The 19,292-nt window shown below is 44.6% G+C and overlaps 1 pseudogene; it reads left to right on the forward strand.

Moving 5' to 3' along the window:
* Window positions 1–8,983, forward strand: part of LOC142074947 (granzyme A-like) — a 60,523-nt pseudogene extending 51,540 nt beyond the window's left edge.
* Window positions 8,984–19,292: the final 10,309 nt, after the last annotated feature.

Raw genomic sequence — 19,292 nt, forward strand, 5'->3', positions numbered from 1 at the left:
CTGCAGTACATTGACGACATCATCGTATGGGGCAACACAGCAGAAGAAGTTTTTGAGAAAGGGAAGAAAATAATTCAAATCCTTCTGAAATCTGGTTTTGCCATAAAACAAAGTAAGGTCAAGGGACCTGCACAGGAGATCCAGTTTTTAGGAATAAAATGGCAAGATGGACGTCGTCAGATCCCAACAGATGTGATCAATAAAATAACAGCCATGTCTCCACCGACTAACAAAAAGGAAACGCAAGCTTTCTTAGGCGTTGTGGGTTTTTGGAGAATGCATATTCCAAATTACAGTCAGATCGTAAGCCCTCTCTATCAAGTGACCAGGAAGAAGAACGACTTCAAATGGGGCCCTGAGCAACGACAAGCCTTTGAGCAAATTAAACAGGAGATAGTTCATGCAGTAGCCCTTGGGCCAGTCCAGGCAGGACAAGATGTAAAGAATGTGCTCTACACCGCAGCCGGGGAGAATGGTCCCACCTGGAGCCTCTGGCAGAAAGCACCAGGGGAGACTCGAGGTCGACCCCTGGGGTTCTGGAGTCGGGGATACAGAGGATCCGAGGCCCGCTACACTCCAACTGAGAAGGAGATATTGGCAGCATATGAAGGGGTTCAAGCTGCTTCGGAAGTGGTTGGTACTGAAGCACAGCTCCTCCTGGCACCCCGACTGCCGGTGCTGGGCTGGATGTTCAAAGGGAGCTTCCCCTCTACACATCATGCAACCGATGCTACGTGGAGTAAGTGGGTCGCACTGATCACACAACGGGCCCGAATAGGAAACCCCAGTCGCCCAGGAATCTTGGAGGTGATCACGAACTGGCCAGAAGGCAAAGATTTTGACATATCCACAGAGGAGGAGGTGATACGTGCTGAAGAAGCCCCACTGTATAATAAACTACCAGAAAACGAGAAGCAATATGCCCTGTTCACTGATGGGTCCTGTCGCCTTGCGGGAAAGCATCGGAGATGGAAAGCTGCTGTATGGAGTCCTATACGCCAAGTTGCAGAAACTGCTGAAGGAGAAGGTGAATCGAGCCAGTTTGCAGAGGTGAAAGCCATCCAGCTGGCCTTGGACATTGCTGAACGAGAAAAATGGCCAGTACTCTATCTCTATACTGACTCATGGATGGTGGCAAATGCCCTGTGGGGGTGGTTGCAGCAGTGGAAGCAGAACAACTGGCAGCGCAGAGGTAAACCCATCTGGGCTGCCGCGTTGTGGCAAGATATTGCAGCCCGGGTAGAGAACCTGACTGTAAAAGTACGTCACGTAGATGCTCACGTACCCAAGAGTCGGGCTACTGAGGAACATCAAAATAACGAGCAGGTGGACCAGGCTGCAAAGATTGAAGTGGCTCAGGTGGATCTGGACTGGCAACATAAGGGTGAACTATTTATAGCTCGGTGGGCCCATGACGCGTCAGGCCATCAAGGAAGGGATGCAACATATAGATGGGCTCGTGATCGAGGGGTGGACTTGACCATGGACGCTATTGCACAGGTTATCCACGAATGAGAAACGTGCGCTGCAATCAAACAAGCCAAGCGAGTAAAGCCTCTTTGGTATGGGGGACGATGGTTGAAATATAAATATGGGGAGGCCTGGCAGATTGATTATATCACGCTCCCACAAACCCGACACGGTAAGCGCTATGTGCTCACCATGGTGGAAGCAACCACCGGATGGCTGGAAACATACCCTGTGCCCCATGCCACTGCCCGGAACACCATCCTGGGCCTTGAAAAGCAAGTCCTGTGGCGACATGGCACCCCAGAAAGAATTGAGTCAGACAACGGGACTCACTTCCGAAACGCCCTCATAGACACCTGGGCCAAAGAGCACGGCATTGAGTGGGTCTATCACATCCCCTACCATGCACCAGCCTCCGGGAAAATCGAACGATACAATGGACTGCTAAAAACTACGCTGAGAGCAATGGGTGGTGGGACATTCAAACATTGGGACACACATTTAGCAAAGGCCACCTGGTTAGTCAATACCAGGGGATCTGCCAATCGAGCTGGCCCTGCCCAATCAAGACTCTTACGTACTGTAGATGGAGATAAAGTCCCTGTCGTGCATATGAGAAATATGCTGGGGAAGACAGTCTGGGTTACTCCTGCCTCTGGCAAGGGAAAACCCATCCGTGGGATTGCTTTTGCTCAAGGACCTGGGTACACTTGGTGGGTGATGCGAAAGGATGGGGAGGTCCGGTGTGTACCTCAAGGGGATTTGATTTTGGGTGAAAATAGCCAGTGAACTGAATTTTGATGTCAACTGTTACATGATATTGTATGTCATTATTTCTATGATATAGCAGTGGTATAGCAGTGAAAATCACCCAGATTAGTGAAGAATGAACTAACTCCAATGAAACCGAGCGAAGTGCAACGATGATAGAACTGGACGAGCGCAGCAGTACCGAAATGAGAACTGGCTTCAGGATGCAACGGCCCAACACCGCACACCATCTCTTCGGCCCTGAAAGACTGTTATAACAGATGGAGCCCAAAGTCATGGACTAAATGAACTCAGTGGACATTTTAGAGGGATAGTCCATAGACCGAGGGAATGATATCTGTGCGTGCATATATATATATGTGTGTATATATTAAGAAAGATAGTGGTGGTTAATTGAAATGTATTAAAAAAGATGTGAGACCTAAGCACGACGTAAATGGTATGGAATAAGGGGTGGATACTGTCCTGGTTTCGGCTGGGATAGGGTTAAATTTCTTCCTAGTGCTGTGTTTTGGATTTAGTACGAGGAGAATGTTGATAACACACTGATGTTTTCAGTTGTTGCTAAGTGCCCTCCTAGTCCAAGGACAGCTCCCGTGCCTACTGACTGAGCTAGGTACACAAGATGGGAGGGAACATAATCAGGACAGCCAGCCCAGCTGGCCAATGGGGTATTCCATACCATGTGACGTCATGCTCAGTATATGAAGGGTAGGCGTGATCCAGGAAGTACCGATCGCTACTTGGTTATCGGTCAGCGCAGGTGGTGAGCAATTGCATTGTGCATCACTAATTTTGTATATTTTATCATTATCATTATTATTTTCCTTTTCTTTCCCTGTTCTATTAAACTGTCTTTATCTCAACCCACGAGTTTTTTCTCACTCTTACCCTTCCGATTCTCTCCCCGTCCCGCTGGGGGCGGGGGGAGTGAGCGAGCGGCTGCGTGGTATTTGGCTGCCTGCCAGGTTAAACCGCGACAATGAGCCGGCAGTGTGCCCAGGTGGCCAAGAAGGCCAACGGCATCCTGGCCTGTATTAGGAATAGCGTGGCCAGCAGGAGCAGGGAGGTGATCGTGCCCCTGTACTCGGCACTGGTGAGGCCGCACCATGAATACTGTGTTCAGTTTTGGGCCCCTCACTACAAGAAGGACATGGAGGTGCTGGAGCGTGTCCAGAGGAGGGCAACAAAGCTGGTGAAGGGCCTGGAGCACAAGCCTTATGAGGAGCGGCTGAGGGAACTGGGGTTGTTTAGTCTGGAGAAGAGGAGGCTGAGGGGAGACCTCATCGCGCTCTACAACTACCTGAAAGGAGGTTGTAGCGAGGTGGGTGTTGGTCTCTTCTGCCAAGTAACTAGTGATAGGATGGGAGGAAATGGCCTCAAGTTGCGCCAAGGGAGGTTTAGACTGGACATTAGGAGAAATTTCTTTACTGAAAGAGTGGTCAGGCCTTGGAACAGGCTGCCCAGGGAAGTGGTGGAGTCACCATCCCTGGAGGTATTTAAAAGACGTGTAGATGAGGCCCTTAGGGACATGGTGTAGTGGACATGGTGTGTTGTGTTGATGGTTGGACTCGATGATCTTAGAGGTCTTTTCCAACCTGTATGATTCTATGATTCCTACTCTTCAGTCAAAGGGTTAGAGATATCCAGTTAGTTACAGTTATAAAAATTCAGATTTGGGAGCTATTCAGTGGAAAGGGCACTGGTGTCTCTGGTCCTGTGGAGAGGACAGCTCTGGTCACTGGTTTGGTTTTCTAACAAACACATAAGTTTGGGCTGACTTTGAGTCTTTGTCACTGGGGCAAACTGAAACAACATCTGTCTTGTCTCCTTCTCCTGAGCCGTATGATGATGCCCATGCAAAACCCACCCAACTCTATGCTACGTCTAGACTTTTCTTAGCAGGTGCAATTGCAGTGCATGTAAGCTTTCCTAACTAATGAATATTATGTGATAATCACTTCTGAAACCATTTTTGTCTTAGACCAAATAGCATGAATCCAGCAACATTAATTTCTTTGTGGCCTGCAAACAACCTGGATGAGGTGACAGTGGGATTTTTTTGGGTTTTTTTCTCGCGCTTCTCTGTATGCACAATAGCCTATTGCCTGGGCTTTCTGCAAGTCCAGCAGTTACACCTCTGTTGGGGATGATACATGAAGGAGTCCCAGGGATGGAGTTTTGTGACTCTTATATCATTCTCACTGTGTAAGTATGCTTTGTAGATAAAAAGAGAAATTTTTAGGCTCCAGCACTGCCTTTGCAGCTATTTTCACAAGCAAAAATTCACATACAAATAAATGGATTGTATCTTTCAGTGAGACATGCAGCTGGAATGAAGAAAATAACTCTTTTTTTGTTTGGATTGATAAAGTCTTCATTCTGGCTTGAATAAGTTGTCCTGTGTGTAGTGAGCTTGTGTTCTGAAGATGAAGCACAGGAAACCATCAGTATGTCTTCTGGCAATGTCGTCTTACTGGGCTGCATTAAGTTTATCAGGGCAAAATGAAGAAAGACAAACTCTAATAAATACATTTCTGATGATACTCAGAGAGTTTGGGGGAGAGGGAGATTTATGAGTTGCTTAACTCTTGCTGTTTATTAGCAGGAACTGGACATATAACTCTCTTTGGGTTTTGGCAGTCTCTCTTTTTAATATTCACTATAAGGGTGTCTTGAGTTAGGCAACATCCATCCTTCTCCCTTGATGGGCTGAATCCTGTATTTAGTGAAGTTAAGGACAAAACTCTTATTAATATTAAAGATTTCCACTTTATCAGAGCACTTACCTGTATGCATAATGCTCAGAATGAGTATTGAGTATCGATGTGTGTACTGACATCCCACTGACGTCAGCAAGACAACCTACATGCTATTAGTCAGGCATGTTTCAGTCCTTTGCAGGATTAGGTCATAAGTCCAAAGGAGACCATTAAAAGATTAATGAAAGGCATCAGTACCAGCAGTCCTTGTGCAAGGGACTCCCCCTAAAAAAAACAATAGGCTTTTTCATGAAATTAATTCCAAACTCTGGAATCCCCTGAAGGTCAGCTATCGCACTGTTATTTCACCAGACTAGATTTACAGTAAAGAAATGTTACTTTGTAGAGGAAAATACAAGCTCATGTCAAAACATCAAAATGAACAATATCCTTCCCTATGTTTTAATCATGTTGTTGTAAAATGAAATTGTGAGTATTATGTTACATGGCTTTTGATTATCTTGAGAGATGTTGCTCAGTTCCAGTAGTGACCTCTTCTCTCCCTGTACTTTCTTTAAATTACAGATTAAACAAATCAGAAGTTAGAGTTGTTCTTAGAGCCCATCAAGCATCCATAGCTGAAAAAGAACAGCAGATATTTAAGGTTATGTACTACTTTCCTAATCCCCGGTTTGGCAGGTCTTCCAAGGAAAATGATATAATGCTCCTCAAGGTATTGTGTTAATTGCTGTTGTATTATTATAAAAGGAATTTTGCTGATGATCATTTTGGCTATTCTTTGATATCGAAGAGTACATTGTTTAGATAGTGTGTGAGCCGGCACAGACAGGATGCAGGAACAACCACAAAACCACAGATGAAATGCAAAGAGTAAATTTATTTTCGTTACCTCGCCAACTGGGGGATCCCTGAAGCAGCACCCAGGCAGAGGCACACAAGCAGGGATGCAGGCACCACAGAGCTCAGTCCATGCTAGAGGATCACCGAACCTGCTGTTTTCGCCTGTATATCAGGGATTCGTGCAGGCGTAGTTTACCACTGTGCTTTGATCTTTCCCACAGCAGGGCAGGAATCTCAAGCATGTTCGATAGGGTGCCTCTAAGTCTATCACAGGCCTATGTTATCTAAACACAGATGTGCTACTTGTCCAACACACAAGGCTAAACAACAATTAATATGATATATGTGTTTTTCAACACCCCAGCTGCAAGTCACTTGGGCGTGTTTACAATCCTCCTTTACAATCTTCTGTTATTTTCCCACAGATAGCTTAACAATATCACAGAACACCCTGCTTTTGGTTGTACTAATCTAGATAAGGTTACAGGATCACTGGCACTCTGAGCAGGGATGACATTTCAAGCCCGTTCTGTGCTCTGAAACTCCCTTTAACCCACTCACTGTAGCAACCCCTCCAAAAACCCAAACCACGTTCTTTAGTCATTTTTCAAAGGCAGTACTGAAGTGATGTATGCAATGGAATCTGGGCCACAGCTGTATCCCAAAGGGATGCCTTGTGCTGGACTGAGCAAAAATGGGGATGAAACCTATTGTTAATTATTTGGGGTAGCCACATAAAATAAAAGTATGGATAATACAGGACATCATAGATGAATTCAGCTCTAGGAGCACAGAGTGAAGGCTCAGGACACTGCAGAATGAGGCATGGAAAGATGTCCTTGCCAACACCATCATCCTGGATGCCAAAGTGGGGCAGGGCTGTAAGAATTTCCTGTGTACCAGCTCCTGCTCAGCCTGGCTCATGCTTCACATGTCCCTGCACTGAGAACTCTGTTAATCCAGCACTCAGATTGACATGGAGGCAGTCATGGGTGTTTTGAATAGGGAGAAGGCAGTCTCTATGCAGGAAACCCGTAGATGGTCAAAATGGTTCTGGAGGACTGGCTTCCTGGTACCAGCAGTTTCAGTGCCAATCTAAAGTCCCTGAGAAAGATAAGACTTGTATATCATCTTGCCTATATCTTTAGAAATATCATGACTTCAGTACAATGTCTAAGAAATCTTGGATCTTTGTTCAGGCTATGCTTTAATGTTACGCCTGTGATAATCAAGAAATTGTTTTATGTGAAAGATCAAGATGTATATTTAAAATAACTGACTAGGTACGGTATATTATGAATATTACCACACTTTGAAATAATTGGTGGAATTATATGGAAAAGGAAGTGATGACTTGAACCTGATTTCTAATATTTAGATGTTATCACCAGTTTGGTATGACAATGAAACAGGGGGGAAACTAGCAATGCCCCTTTCTGGAACTAGCTGGAGCATTTACAGACATCTGTGCCCCCAGCAACTTATCACCGTCCAAGTGTGAGAAGCTCCTTCCCCCAGATGTTAATAAGCATTCTCCATCTGCTTCATTGCAAAGGCAGACAGGTTCATTTCACTGGCTTCTCCTGGTGGCCACCACCAGCTTATCAGGAGCACCAGGTTATTTGGTGAGTATGAACACAATACCAAAATGGATCACTCTTCTGTGTGTCAGTCAAGCACCAGAGTCTGATTTCAACACAGAAGTCCAGTGGCAAGTTAGGTTCTCGAATAGGATGTGGATCCAACAGCCTAACTCCTGTGTAGGTTTTTAATTTCCTGCTGTAATCAATGGGAAGCTGGGCTTGAACTCACTACTGCTGCCGTAGATAGGGAATTGCTATACAGACACCAGGGAAATTCTTTTGGATTTGCAAAAGTGCAATTAAGCTCAGAATCAGTTCCTAAATATCGAAAAGTGATTTATTAGGAGATAAAATATTGGTAAAAAGAGACTAAATGCCAATTGAAACTAGTGATTATACTTTCCTTCCTTTCTGCATGAGAAAGCATTTTTTTCTTCTTTTTTTCCAGCTGAACGGTATTGCAAAGCTGAATAAATATGTGCAACTTTTGCCTCTGCCTGACTCTTGTGAAGATATCAAACCTGGCACAAAGTGCAAGGTGGCCAGCTGGGGAGTCACATCTTCAGGAAAGCCATCAACATATCTTCAGGAAACAATTCTTAAAATTGTTGATAGAAAAAGCTGCAAGAGCAAATATAGAAAATACACAAAAATAACCAGCAACATGTTGTGTGCTGGAGGGCAAAATAAGAGAGATGCTTGCCAGGTAAGAAGCAAAGTTACAAAGAGGAGGGGACGTGCTTTTAACAATGGATCCCTTTTCACTGGGAACAAACTTAATGAGGCTGACCAGATTCACAGCGATTTTAACCACATTTGTAAGAAACTTTATTGTTGTGAAAAAGAAATGTTAAAACTTTGAGTAGTTTAGGTCAATGTACACAACAAGATCTAGAGTATGGGAGTTTGAGTCTGGGATTATCTCAGTTAACTTCAGGTGCATTTCTTCAGCTAAAGTGCTCTCCTTAGGCACCACTTTTAGTTATCGGAGACAAGAGAACTTTCAGGGTCTAAATCATCTGATCCTTTCCAGATGTCAACATCTGAATAGTACAGAATTAACTGTACACTCAAAAGTGCTGCTGTTTGGATCTTGTTTTTGATGTCTTCTGTGCTGAGTCTAGAAGGGCCAATTGCTTAAAGAAGTGAGAATCAATTTATACCAACAATAAAAACATACCTTTGGAAATAGAATTATGATAGCACTGTGCTGGTCTACAACATTTACATCAGAGGCTCCCTCAGGTTTTACAAGCAACCTCTCCTTATACCTCACCCAACTCCCATGAAATGATGTATGCCAACTGATCCATTTCATCGGTTTGAACAGGTTAGAAGCAACATTTCCAAACATGCTTATGCACTGCAGGTTGCACTGCATGCTCCTCTGGAGAGCAATGAACATACATTGATAGTTATTTCTATTTTGTGTTTTAGGGAGACTCAGGTGGGCCGTTAATCTGTGCCAGTCGATACAGTGGGATTGTTTCTTTTGGAAAAAGATGTGTAAGAAGAGACATGCCTGGAGTTTATACATGACTGACTGAAAAATATATTGACTGGATAAAAAAAAAATTCCTTCACAGAGATCCATGAGACAGGCAAGACAATTTTAATAAATACTGTGCTGTGCATTAGAACTAGATGCTGCTGCTTTAGTGTGCCACCTTTAGAAAGTATCTCCCAGCTTTACAGCTTTACTAACACCACCACACCTTTATGAGAACAGTTCAAAATATTCCCCTTTGTACAGATAACATGTTTACTCATTTTTAGTAGGAAACTGCCTCTTAGATAACACAATTTGTATTGGACTTCACCCTACTTTTTAGTGTGATGGGAAAGTACTGCTCACATTCATTATGCCTGGGATGAGGCAACATTTTTGAATGTGTACTCACAGAAAAATTCAGTTTCAGACTGATAGTGAATGAGATGTCTGCTGAATGAGAAAAACCAGGAAAAAAGCTTTAAATGTTCATTTTTACATTTTTCAAAACCAAATACTTCAAATTTCCATTGCTAAATATTTATTTAACTAAATTCATTTTCAGAAAGTTAAAGTATTAAACAGATAAACATTTTTCCAATTATCTTCCATTACTAGAGAGAAAAAAATAATTTCTCTTTTTTTTTTCCCCTAGATTTTGTTCCCTAATTTTTTTTGTGTGATCAAATCAACAAAATCATCTCTTCTCACAGCTTGGTTCATGATATCACCCTTTCAATGAATGGTCTGTTGAAAAAAGTATAAATATTGATTGTAATGGGAGTAATTATACTTCTCTAATACACTGCCTATCTAACATCTATCAAAACAAACAGGAATTTTGCTATGGATTTCAACAGACTTCTACTAACAGAAGTACCTGTTGTGTTTCTGAAGAAGCCTGTGGTTAGCTTGTTGTATTCCCATTATCTTCCAAATATTTATCAGGTCTTTTTTTGCCAACAGTTTGGAAGTGACCATCTGCAGGGTTTCTCTGCTTCTTTGGTTATTGCATTAATATGTACTGAATACTGTAAACTTTGGGATGTTGCAGAGGCATGAATAAATAATTCCAACACATCAACATACTGGCCTTGATTATTGACCAGCAGCCGTATCACTGCGCTGAGCAGAGCAAAGCCCTGTCTCATAAAGGCTATGCAGATAAAGGAGCAAACAGACGCCACAAAGCTGGGTTGGTAATCTGTCATGGTGCAATAAAACTTGCCTATATGGTTTATGGGGGCTTGATCCAATTCTCACTGAAGGTCATGGAAATATCTTAAAAGATGCCAGTGAGAATTGGCTCAGGCCTGGAACACAGACAGAAATTGGGAAAAACTGGGAAAAAAAGGGGAAACAATATAAAAGTGGAAAGAATAATATACTGCTGTTAACACTTTTCAGCTGGGGGTTTCAGAGAATGTTGTAAACAGAAATTAGTCCCTTTTACCTTTGTAAGGTAAATGACAGCAAGGATATCCTTCTTCCTATCCCACAAGAGACTTTTCACACCCCGCAGCCCAATGACGTTGGTGTTTAACCTCTCAAAGGCAAAGATTTCACTCATTCTGTTCATGCTGAGCAGTAGCTGTATCTCAGTCACTGATGGGTTATAAAGAGTGATATAGTCTGGAAACCATAACCCAGCAGGTTAATTCCAGTTTAGATATTGGGCTTTGTGTGTGTGATCTCCTGTAATGTCATTACTTCATTTACAGCATTTTTTTTCTTTTATGGGCGATGTAGCAGGTGGAAGGGCATTACTGCTAGGCCCCCAGGACACCACCAGGCCTGACTGTCCCTGCCCAGCCCCCCAGGGCTCACCCACCCACCCATAGCCCAGGACTCCATGTCAGCACCTGGGGGCATCAGCCCCTGCCCCAGCGACGCCACAGCAGGGCCAGTCTCCAGCTCCCCACAGCCTGGCCCTGCCCAGCCATGGGCCCTGCCGAGCTGGGCCTACCCACAGGCCTACATCTCAGCCTTGCCTTGGCCTGTCCCCAGGGAGGTGCCTGATGCCTGGGGCTGGGGCTGCCCTGGCTGCCCCCCAGCTGCCCTGCTCCAGGCTGGGGTGGTGGGATGGGCCTTGGCTGACCAGGGGGCCCTCAGGGCCCCCAGGGAGCCCCTGGCCCTTGCAGTGCCCTGAGGGTTTTCTGTCCCAGCTAGCTGTGCTGCTGAATTCAGGGTCGGCCGTGGGCACACGGCAGGAACAGTGAGCCAAGCAGTAACCTTGACTCATTTTCTGGCCACCCTGAGGCAAGTAGGGTCGGCCGTGGGCACACGGCAGGAACAGTGAGCCAAGCAGTAACCTTGACTCATTTTCTGGCCACCCTGAGGCAAGTAGGGTCGACCGTGGGCACACGGCAGGAACAGTAAGCCAAGCAGTAACCTTGACTCATTTTCTGGCCACCCTGAGGCAAGTAGAGTCTTTATTCCCTTCACTAATGTGTCACTGTGCATCACCAGTGGAGATGTTTGTGGTCTACACACTGTGACCAGCAAACTCCCTGCAGTCATGAGCCACCCCAACAGGGAGCTCACGGCAAGCCACAGCTGGCTTAATCCCACTATCTGGCAAATGCTAGAACTCTGCACAGGCAGAAATGGTAAAAATTCAGTCATTTCTGGCTAGGATTTTGGTCCTCCCGTACTTACTACTTAGGTCGTTAAACTAATTATATGTGGAAAACTACTAAACTCTTGGGCAGTAGAGGGAAACAAGCAAAAATTGCACACCTAAAAAGACACTGAAAATGGTAATAGTCTCAGAGAGAATTTTATACACTATTTCTCTTTGGCTATGCTTACAGGGTGCACTATAAGGACTATAATGATTTAAGAAATCCTGATGTCTCTACAACTATTCTCCATTTTACATTAAGGGATTGCTCTCAGACCAGTGGAGTTTTTCATTTGACATGACACTCCTTAAATGTCTGCTGTGGGGATGCACAGGATAAGCCAATATAACCTAGTGAGAGGGATATCTGCACTAAAGGGATATTGTTATACTGCAGTGTCATGGTTTAACCCCAGCCAGCAACTGAGCACCACACAGCTGCTCGCTCAATCCCCCTCCAGTGGGATGGGGGAGAGAATCAGAAGAGTAAGAGTGAGAAAACTCGTGGGTTGAGATAAAGACAGTTTAATAGGTAAAGCAAAAGCCGCGCACGCAAGCAAAGCAAAACAAGGAATTAATTCACTACTTCCCATAAGCAGGCAGGTGTTCAGCCATCTCCAGGAAAGCAGGGCTCCATCACACGTAACGGTTACTTGGGAAGACAAAACGCCATCACTCCGAACGTCCCCCCTTCCTTCTTCTTCCCCCAGCTTTATATGCTGAGCATGACGTCATATGGTATGGAATACCCCTTTGGTCAGTTGGGGTCAGCTGTCCCAGCTGTGTCCCTCTCCCAACTTCTTGTGTACCCCCAGCCTACTCGCTGGTGGGGTGATGTGAGAAGCAGAAAAGGCCTTGACTCTGTGTAAGCACTGCTCAGCAGTAATGAAAATATCCCTGTGTTATCACCACTGTTTCCAGCACAAATCCAAAACATAGCCCCATACTAGCTAGTATGAAGAAAATTAACTCTATCCCAGCCAAAATCAGCACATGCAGTCTACAGTACATGTTGACAGTTGCAATTTGGAGGTTACTGCCTGCTCTCGGGGTGAAACTCCCTAGCTGGTATCTGTATCAACGTACATTCCCTGTGGGTTGCTGTATGAGGATTGGGGGCTGGCAGTACATGTACACCTGGGTTTTAGATGCATACACACACATGGCCACACATACATACTATCAGACCTTGTCTTGCTTGCAGTAAGCAGGTTGCTTTTGTAACACAGAGAAATGCCTGCGTGCTCATGATTGCATGTACGTGGATAGATCAGTGCCTTGACTTTTTGTATAACAGGCACACGGTTGAATGTTCACATCCAGCAGTACTCGCATCCAGTATTCGCAAAAAAAGCTGCATATTCACAAACATCCATCAATCTGGTTCTTGAAACTGAATGTAATTGTATAAAAGCTTTGTGGGCAGTCAACCCACCCAAGAAAATCCAAGGTGATAAACCTCTCCTTCGTGATAGTAGCTGAAATCCCTGTGTCTTGAGAGAGTGCCTGCCCATCAGCCCCTCTGGGTGACGGGCAGTCTGGGCCAGGGAGCATGGTAAGAGTTTTGCAGCAAGGCTGCAAAATGTCCTGCAATTCTGCATTTTATTAGCAACCATGAAAACACACGGTGGAAGGATGACCGGTTCTGCAGCCGGGGGTAGGCGAAGGTCAAGGAAAGGGTGAGTGTTGGCTAAACAAGGTGACCACTAGTGTCACTCACTGCTGAAACCACTGCTGGGCTGGTTCTCAGAACTTAGCTGAAAACAGGAAAGCCACAGAAAGTAGCTCCAGGTACGTTACAGTTTTACAATAACAGACACCCACAAAGCTCTGACAAAATTAAGCTAGAAATGTATTCTTACAAGACTGAGAGGAGCTCGTATTCAGCAGCTTGTGGCAGAGTTTACTATAGATTTCAGTTGTTTCCAGCACAGCATTTGTGATTCCACTTTCCTTCAGTAGGAGAAATCTAGTCTTGTCTGTTTTAACCTGTCCTTCCTCAACACTAATCTCTAGGTGTCTGTGAGGTGTCCCCTTTCACACTACCTCACAATTTCCAAATACTGGCTTCTTGTACCAGACCAGCTCCCCCATACTATCTGTTTTTATCTTTACTGGAAATTTCTGAGTGGATTAAAGGAATGCTGCCCCAGAAATCCTTCTGCCCTTGGCCAGGGCTGGGCTCCTATCTACGCTTGCACTTTGCAGCTTGGTCTCTGCTGTGTTGACTTCTTTGTCAGACATTTGCAACTATTTCTGGTTTTACTGAGGTCTTCCAGTTAAGCAATATTTCTTAAGGAGTATGCGCTGAGGAGTCTGACTTTTTGCTCGTTGCCTGTCACATAGTCATATTCAGGCATAGAGAGCAGCCCCTAAGGTTGACCAGGCCATGCACTGACAAGACATATGGCACTGACATGCGATGTATGGTGCTGATATGGAGCATACAGTGCTGACGTACGGCTGACAGTTCTCTATCCAATAGAAGGGGCTGACAACTCGCGTTCACACATCGCACAGGGACGCAGATGCCAGTTAGCTTTAGTCCTTACGTTCGTTCTGCCACCTCGCCTTTGTACTGGGCAGTAGTGACTGATGTTTTGTACTTGTTTTGTCTGTACATCTAATGCACTGTATGTTCAATGTGGGAATCTTTTTTTTTTAAAAAAACAAAATTCTAGTTCTCAGGACAGAGGGTGGCATTATCTATTGTCAACAAATGTTGTTTCCTGAAAGTGTGGTGATATGTTTGGAGCATGGATTGCCTCCACAGCTCCTAGTCAAAGTCTTTGTTTTATCTTCTGACTACAGAACCGCCCACCCGTCTAGCAAGCTATAAAAGTAACCTTCCTTTTGGGCAACTCAGTCTGGCATCAGGAAGAAACATTTAGAGAAAAAAATTAAAACAAACAAAGCCATCAGATTTTCAAGATAATTTTCTTGGATACTTACCAAAGAGAAATAAACTCAAAGGACTCTTTTGAAGTCTGAATAGGTCAGTTCACCATAGGCAGACAAATTACAGCAAGTCATTTTAATATGTCTGTTATATCTTTTAATCGTGATTTACTAGTTTCCAAAATTTATCTCCATCTCATTAAAGATCTGGCAGGTGGTTCAGACACCTCCTTTCCAGTATGTTTATAACCCCACAATCATCTCAGAATAATAGAATCATAGAATCATTTAGGTTGGAAAAGACCTTTAAGATCATCGAGTCCAACCGTTAACACTGCCAAGTCCACCACTAAACCATGTCCCTAAGCGCCACATCTACACGTCTTTTAAATACCTCCAGGGATGGTAACTCAACCACTTCCCTGGGCAGCCTGTTCCAATGCTTGATAACCCTTTCAGTGAAGACATTTTTCCTAATATCCAATCTAAACCTCCCCTGGCGCAACTTGAGGCCATTTCCTCTCGTCCTATCGCTAGTTACTTGGCAGAAGAGACCAACACCCACCTCGCTACAACCTCCTTTCAGGTAGTTGTAGAGCGTGATAAGGTCTCCCCTCAGCCTCCTTTTCTCCAGGCTAAACAGTCCCAGTTCCCTCAGCCGCTCCTCATAAGACTTGTGCTCCAGACCCTTCACCAGCTTCGTGGCTCTTCTCCGGACACGCTCCAGCAACTCAGTGTCCTTCTTGTAGTGAGGGGCCCAAAACTGAACACAGTATTCGAGGTGCGGCCTCACCAGTGCCGAGTACAGGGGCACGATCACCTCCCTGCTCCTGCTGGCCACACTATTTCTAATACAGGCCAGGATGCCGTTGGCCTTCTTGGCCACCTAGGCACACTGCCGGCTCATGTTCAGCCGGCTGTCGACCAACATCCCCAGGTCCTTTTCCTCTGGGCAGCTTTCCAGCCACTCCTCCCCAAGCCTGTAGCGTTGCCTGGGGTTGTTGTGGCCGAAGTGCAGGACCCGGCACTTGGCCTTGTTGAACCTCATACAGTTGGCCTCGGCCTATCGATCCAGCCTGTCCAGGTCCCTCTGCAGAGCCTTCCTACCCTCCAGCAGATCAACACTCCCGCCCAGCTTGGTGTCATCTGCAAACTTAATGAGGGAGCACTCGATCCCCTCGTCCAGATCATTGATAAAGATATTGAACAGGACCGGCCCCAGTACTGAGCCCTGGGGAACACCGCTCGTGACCGGCCGCCAACTGGATTTAACTCCATTCACCACAACTCTCTGGGCTCGGCCATCCAGCCAGTTTTTTACCTAGCGAAGAGTGTACCCGTCCAAGCCATGAGCAGCCAGTTTCTCTAGTAGAATGCTGTGGGAAATGGTGTCAAAGGCTTTACTAAAGTCCAGGTAAACAATATCCACAGCCTTTCCCTCATCCACTAAGCGGGTCACCTTGTCATAGAAGGAGATCAGGTTAGTCAAGCGGGGCCTGCCTTTCATAAACCCGTGCTGACTGGGCCCGATCACCTGGTTGTCCTTTACGTGCTGTGTGATGGCACTGAAGATGATCTGCTCCATAACCTTCCCCGGCACCAACGTCAGGCTGACCGGCCTGTAGTTCCCCGGATCCTCCTTCTGGCCCTTCTTGTAGATGGGCGTCACATTTGCTAACCTCCAGTCAACTGGGACCTCCCCGGTTAGCCTTCATTGGTCTGATGAAGTTCTTTTTGGATTTACTAATAATATGTAATAATCAATATCTAGCAGATTGCAAGTAGGTTAAATTTAGCTGTAATTCAATTCAACGTGGCACAGGTTGCTTCAAAGCCTTTGAAATCAGCTGTGAAATGTGCATTGAAAGTCAGCCACTAATTTCACAAAATGTGATTGAGTCTAAAAGCTGTACCAAGACTCACATCCTTGTCATGACAAAGAGGAAACCACATTAGAAAGACAAGCACAAAAGCCCTTATTTTAATGAAAATTAGAACAGAAACTTACAGATCTTAGCTACTTCCAAAGGCACAGATTAGATTCAATGTATAAACAGTGGAGTTTCACAGGGTTCATTCTTACGTACATTAGTTTGTAAAAAGCAAGAAACTTTGCCCTATTAACACACTCTCACAAAACCTTTATTTCGATAAAATATCAAACCTCTTTGCAACCACATAGAAAATTAAGATAAGCAATAATTAAAACAGTGACAAGATCAGTAAATGAAAAAAAATGTTACTTTAACCACTCTGAATCACTACCGTCATAAAAAAATACTGGTAATGAGTATTTAATTAACCATTTCCATTTAAATGAATAAATAGCACATGGTTGTTGGTTTAGATATCTTGAAACCGTGTAGAGGACATGACCTATCAGGATGTGTCCAGGTTTCTCAGAACATCCATATCTCAAGCTGTCATAACCAAAGGCACATAACACATCCTTTCAGCCCCCTTGGTACCAGATAAAAGCAGCTGCATGAAAAGAAGGGGGAGCTGTGGACTAGCTCATTTGCAAACCCCCTGACATTTTCAAATGGCAATGGACCATGCTGACAATGATGTGGCTTTCACTGATTAAACTCTGGGGCATGCACCCCATGCCAAAAGCCACAGTCATGTCCTAACACTGGTCTTAGCAGAGTTCAAGTAACAAATGGTCAAACAAAGCACACAATTATTCTCTGAACTGAGGCTTCAGGCATGCTGATGGAACACTATGGAGAAACTTGCACTGCTTCCTTCCCCTGGGGATAGTAAGAGGTCCCATCTTCCAAGGTGGTCCAGCCAGATCTTGTCAATGAATTCCTACTATGTACAATACACATCATAATGAAAAGAATAATCTGGAGGCAACAGCTATACTTGCAGCAGTAAAGATCTCACACACAGAGACAGAAGATAAACTGGCTGCTACTGCTGCGTAGTTCATTTTCTTGCTGCAATATTTCAAAGGGATGGGTTCTAACAGCAAGTTTTCTTGGGGATGTCTCTACACTAAAACACGAGTACATGAGAACATGAGTGAGCTGAAAAGCATGATACAGAGGGCTATGATGATCTTTTAAGGTCCCTTCCAACCCCAACCATTCTATGATTCTATGATACACCAACTTCAGAAGTTATCACCTCTGCAGCTGGAGAGGGAGTGGTGTTTGTGCTCCTCCAGGAGTGGAAACAGGTGGTTTGAGTTAACTTGCTGCCCTGTGAATTAGTCTGTGGAGCTGTGAAATGAGACTCTGATGCAGCAGCAATCAGCAAGGCAGTGCCACAGTGAGATTTGACAAGAATTGCACATCAGAGCCCTGAATTATTAAACAAAGTCAATTTGTGTATTCTGTCTTAAGAACAATGGTGTTGATCTTATTGGGTGGTCTTGGCCTTATTATGCAGAAATATTGACAGTATCTGCACTAGGTAAGAGCACAGCTGGTGATAAGACAATGCAAGAAATAGACTCAGTTCTAATGGGATATTTAAAGTGTTTCTCTTCCAGACCTCTTTCCCTCCCCTTGTTTGTCCTGTACCCAGTTACTGAAGTCAGGGTCACGGTAATGGTTACCAGTTTTGATATGCTGATTTGGGACAGTGGTTTTCAGAAGGGTTTGTTATTCTATCAATCAGCTGTGTTGGGTTGGGTTTTGCCCATCTCATGATACTTGGTTCCATCTTAGCCATCATTTGCCTAGTCAAACACTGCTGGTGATTCTGGGTGGGTTTCAATGGGCACAGTCAGTGATTTGTAAGTCCTGTTTCAGGCATTTATCTTAGGCAATAAACAAACAAAAAAATCCTTTCCCTCTATGTTGGTTGTAGAAAACAGACTTATTTGTTTACTACCAATGCTTTATAAAATGAAAAAACATTTTTCATTTTATAAAACAGAAAAAGCCACTAAAGCCAGAACTGAAGATACTATTGTCCAGTTCTGGCCCAACTGGCCTCATGGAATCCACATGAGGGAATATCTAATGTGCCACAGCTTTGGGGGCTGCTTCCTACTGTAAACAACCATCTGTAGCTGACCTTCCTCTCAGTCCCCTTTACAGCTACTTGACAGGCAGGATGAGATACTTACCCAGCATTCATAGTATATTACATTATAGGCCAACCCCTGGCACAGTGAAGAGGATCCATGATACAGCACAAGGGGCAATTAGAACATAGGATTGGGGGCTGAGCAGTAACTATCTGATTTTAATTAAATCAAGAAAGTATATCTGATTGTGAACTATTTCAGAAATTCTGCTTGCTTAAATAATTTATTCTATCAATCAGGGACAGGAAGCATCTAAATCGTGCCCCTGTACTCGGCACTGGTGAGGCCACACCTCGAATACTGTGTTCAGTTTTGGGCCCCTCTCTACAAGAAGGACATGGAGGTGCTGGAGCGTGTCCAGAGAAGAGCAACGAAGCTGGTGAAGGGTCCGGAGAACAAGTCTTATGAGGAGCAGCTGAGGGAACTGGGACTGTTTAGTCTGGAGAAGAGGAGGCTGAGGGGAGACCTCATCGTGCTCTACAACTACCTGAAAGGAGGTTGTAGCGAGGTGGGTGTTGGTCTCTTCTCCCAAGTAACTAGCGATAGGACGAGAGGAAATGGCCTCAAGTTGCGCCAAGGGAGGTTTAGACTGGACATTAGGAGAAATTTCTTTACTGAAAGAGTGGTCAGGCCTTGGAACAGGCTGCCCAGGGAAGTGGTTGAGTCACCATCCCTGGAAGTATTTAAAAGATGTGTAGACGAGGCGCTTAGGGACATGGTTTAGTGGGCATGGTGGTGTTGGGTTGATGGTTGGACTTGATGATCTTAGAGGTCTTTTCCAACCTTAATGATTCTATGATTCTATGATTCTAAAATAACCCATGGTCAGTCTATGACAATTCAGAGGATA

Source organism: Calonectris borealis, chromosome W, assembly GCF_964195595.1.
Source record: "Calonectris borealis chromosome W, bCalBor7.hap1.2, whole genome shotgun sequence".
Classification (NCBI taxonomy): Eukaryota; Metazoa; Chordata; class Aves; order Procellariiformes; family Procellariidae; genus Calonectris; species Calonectris borealis.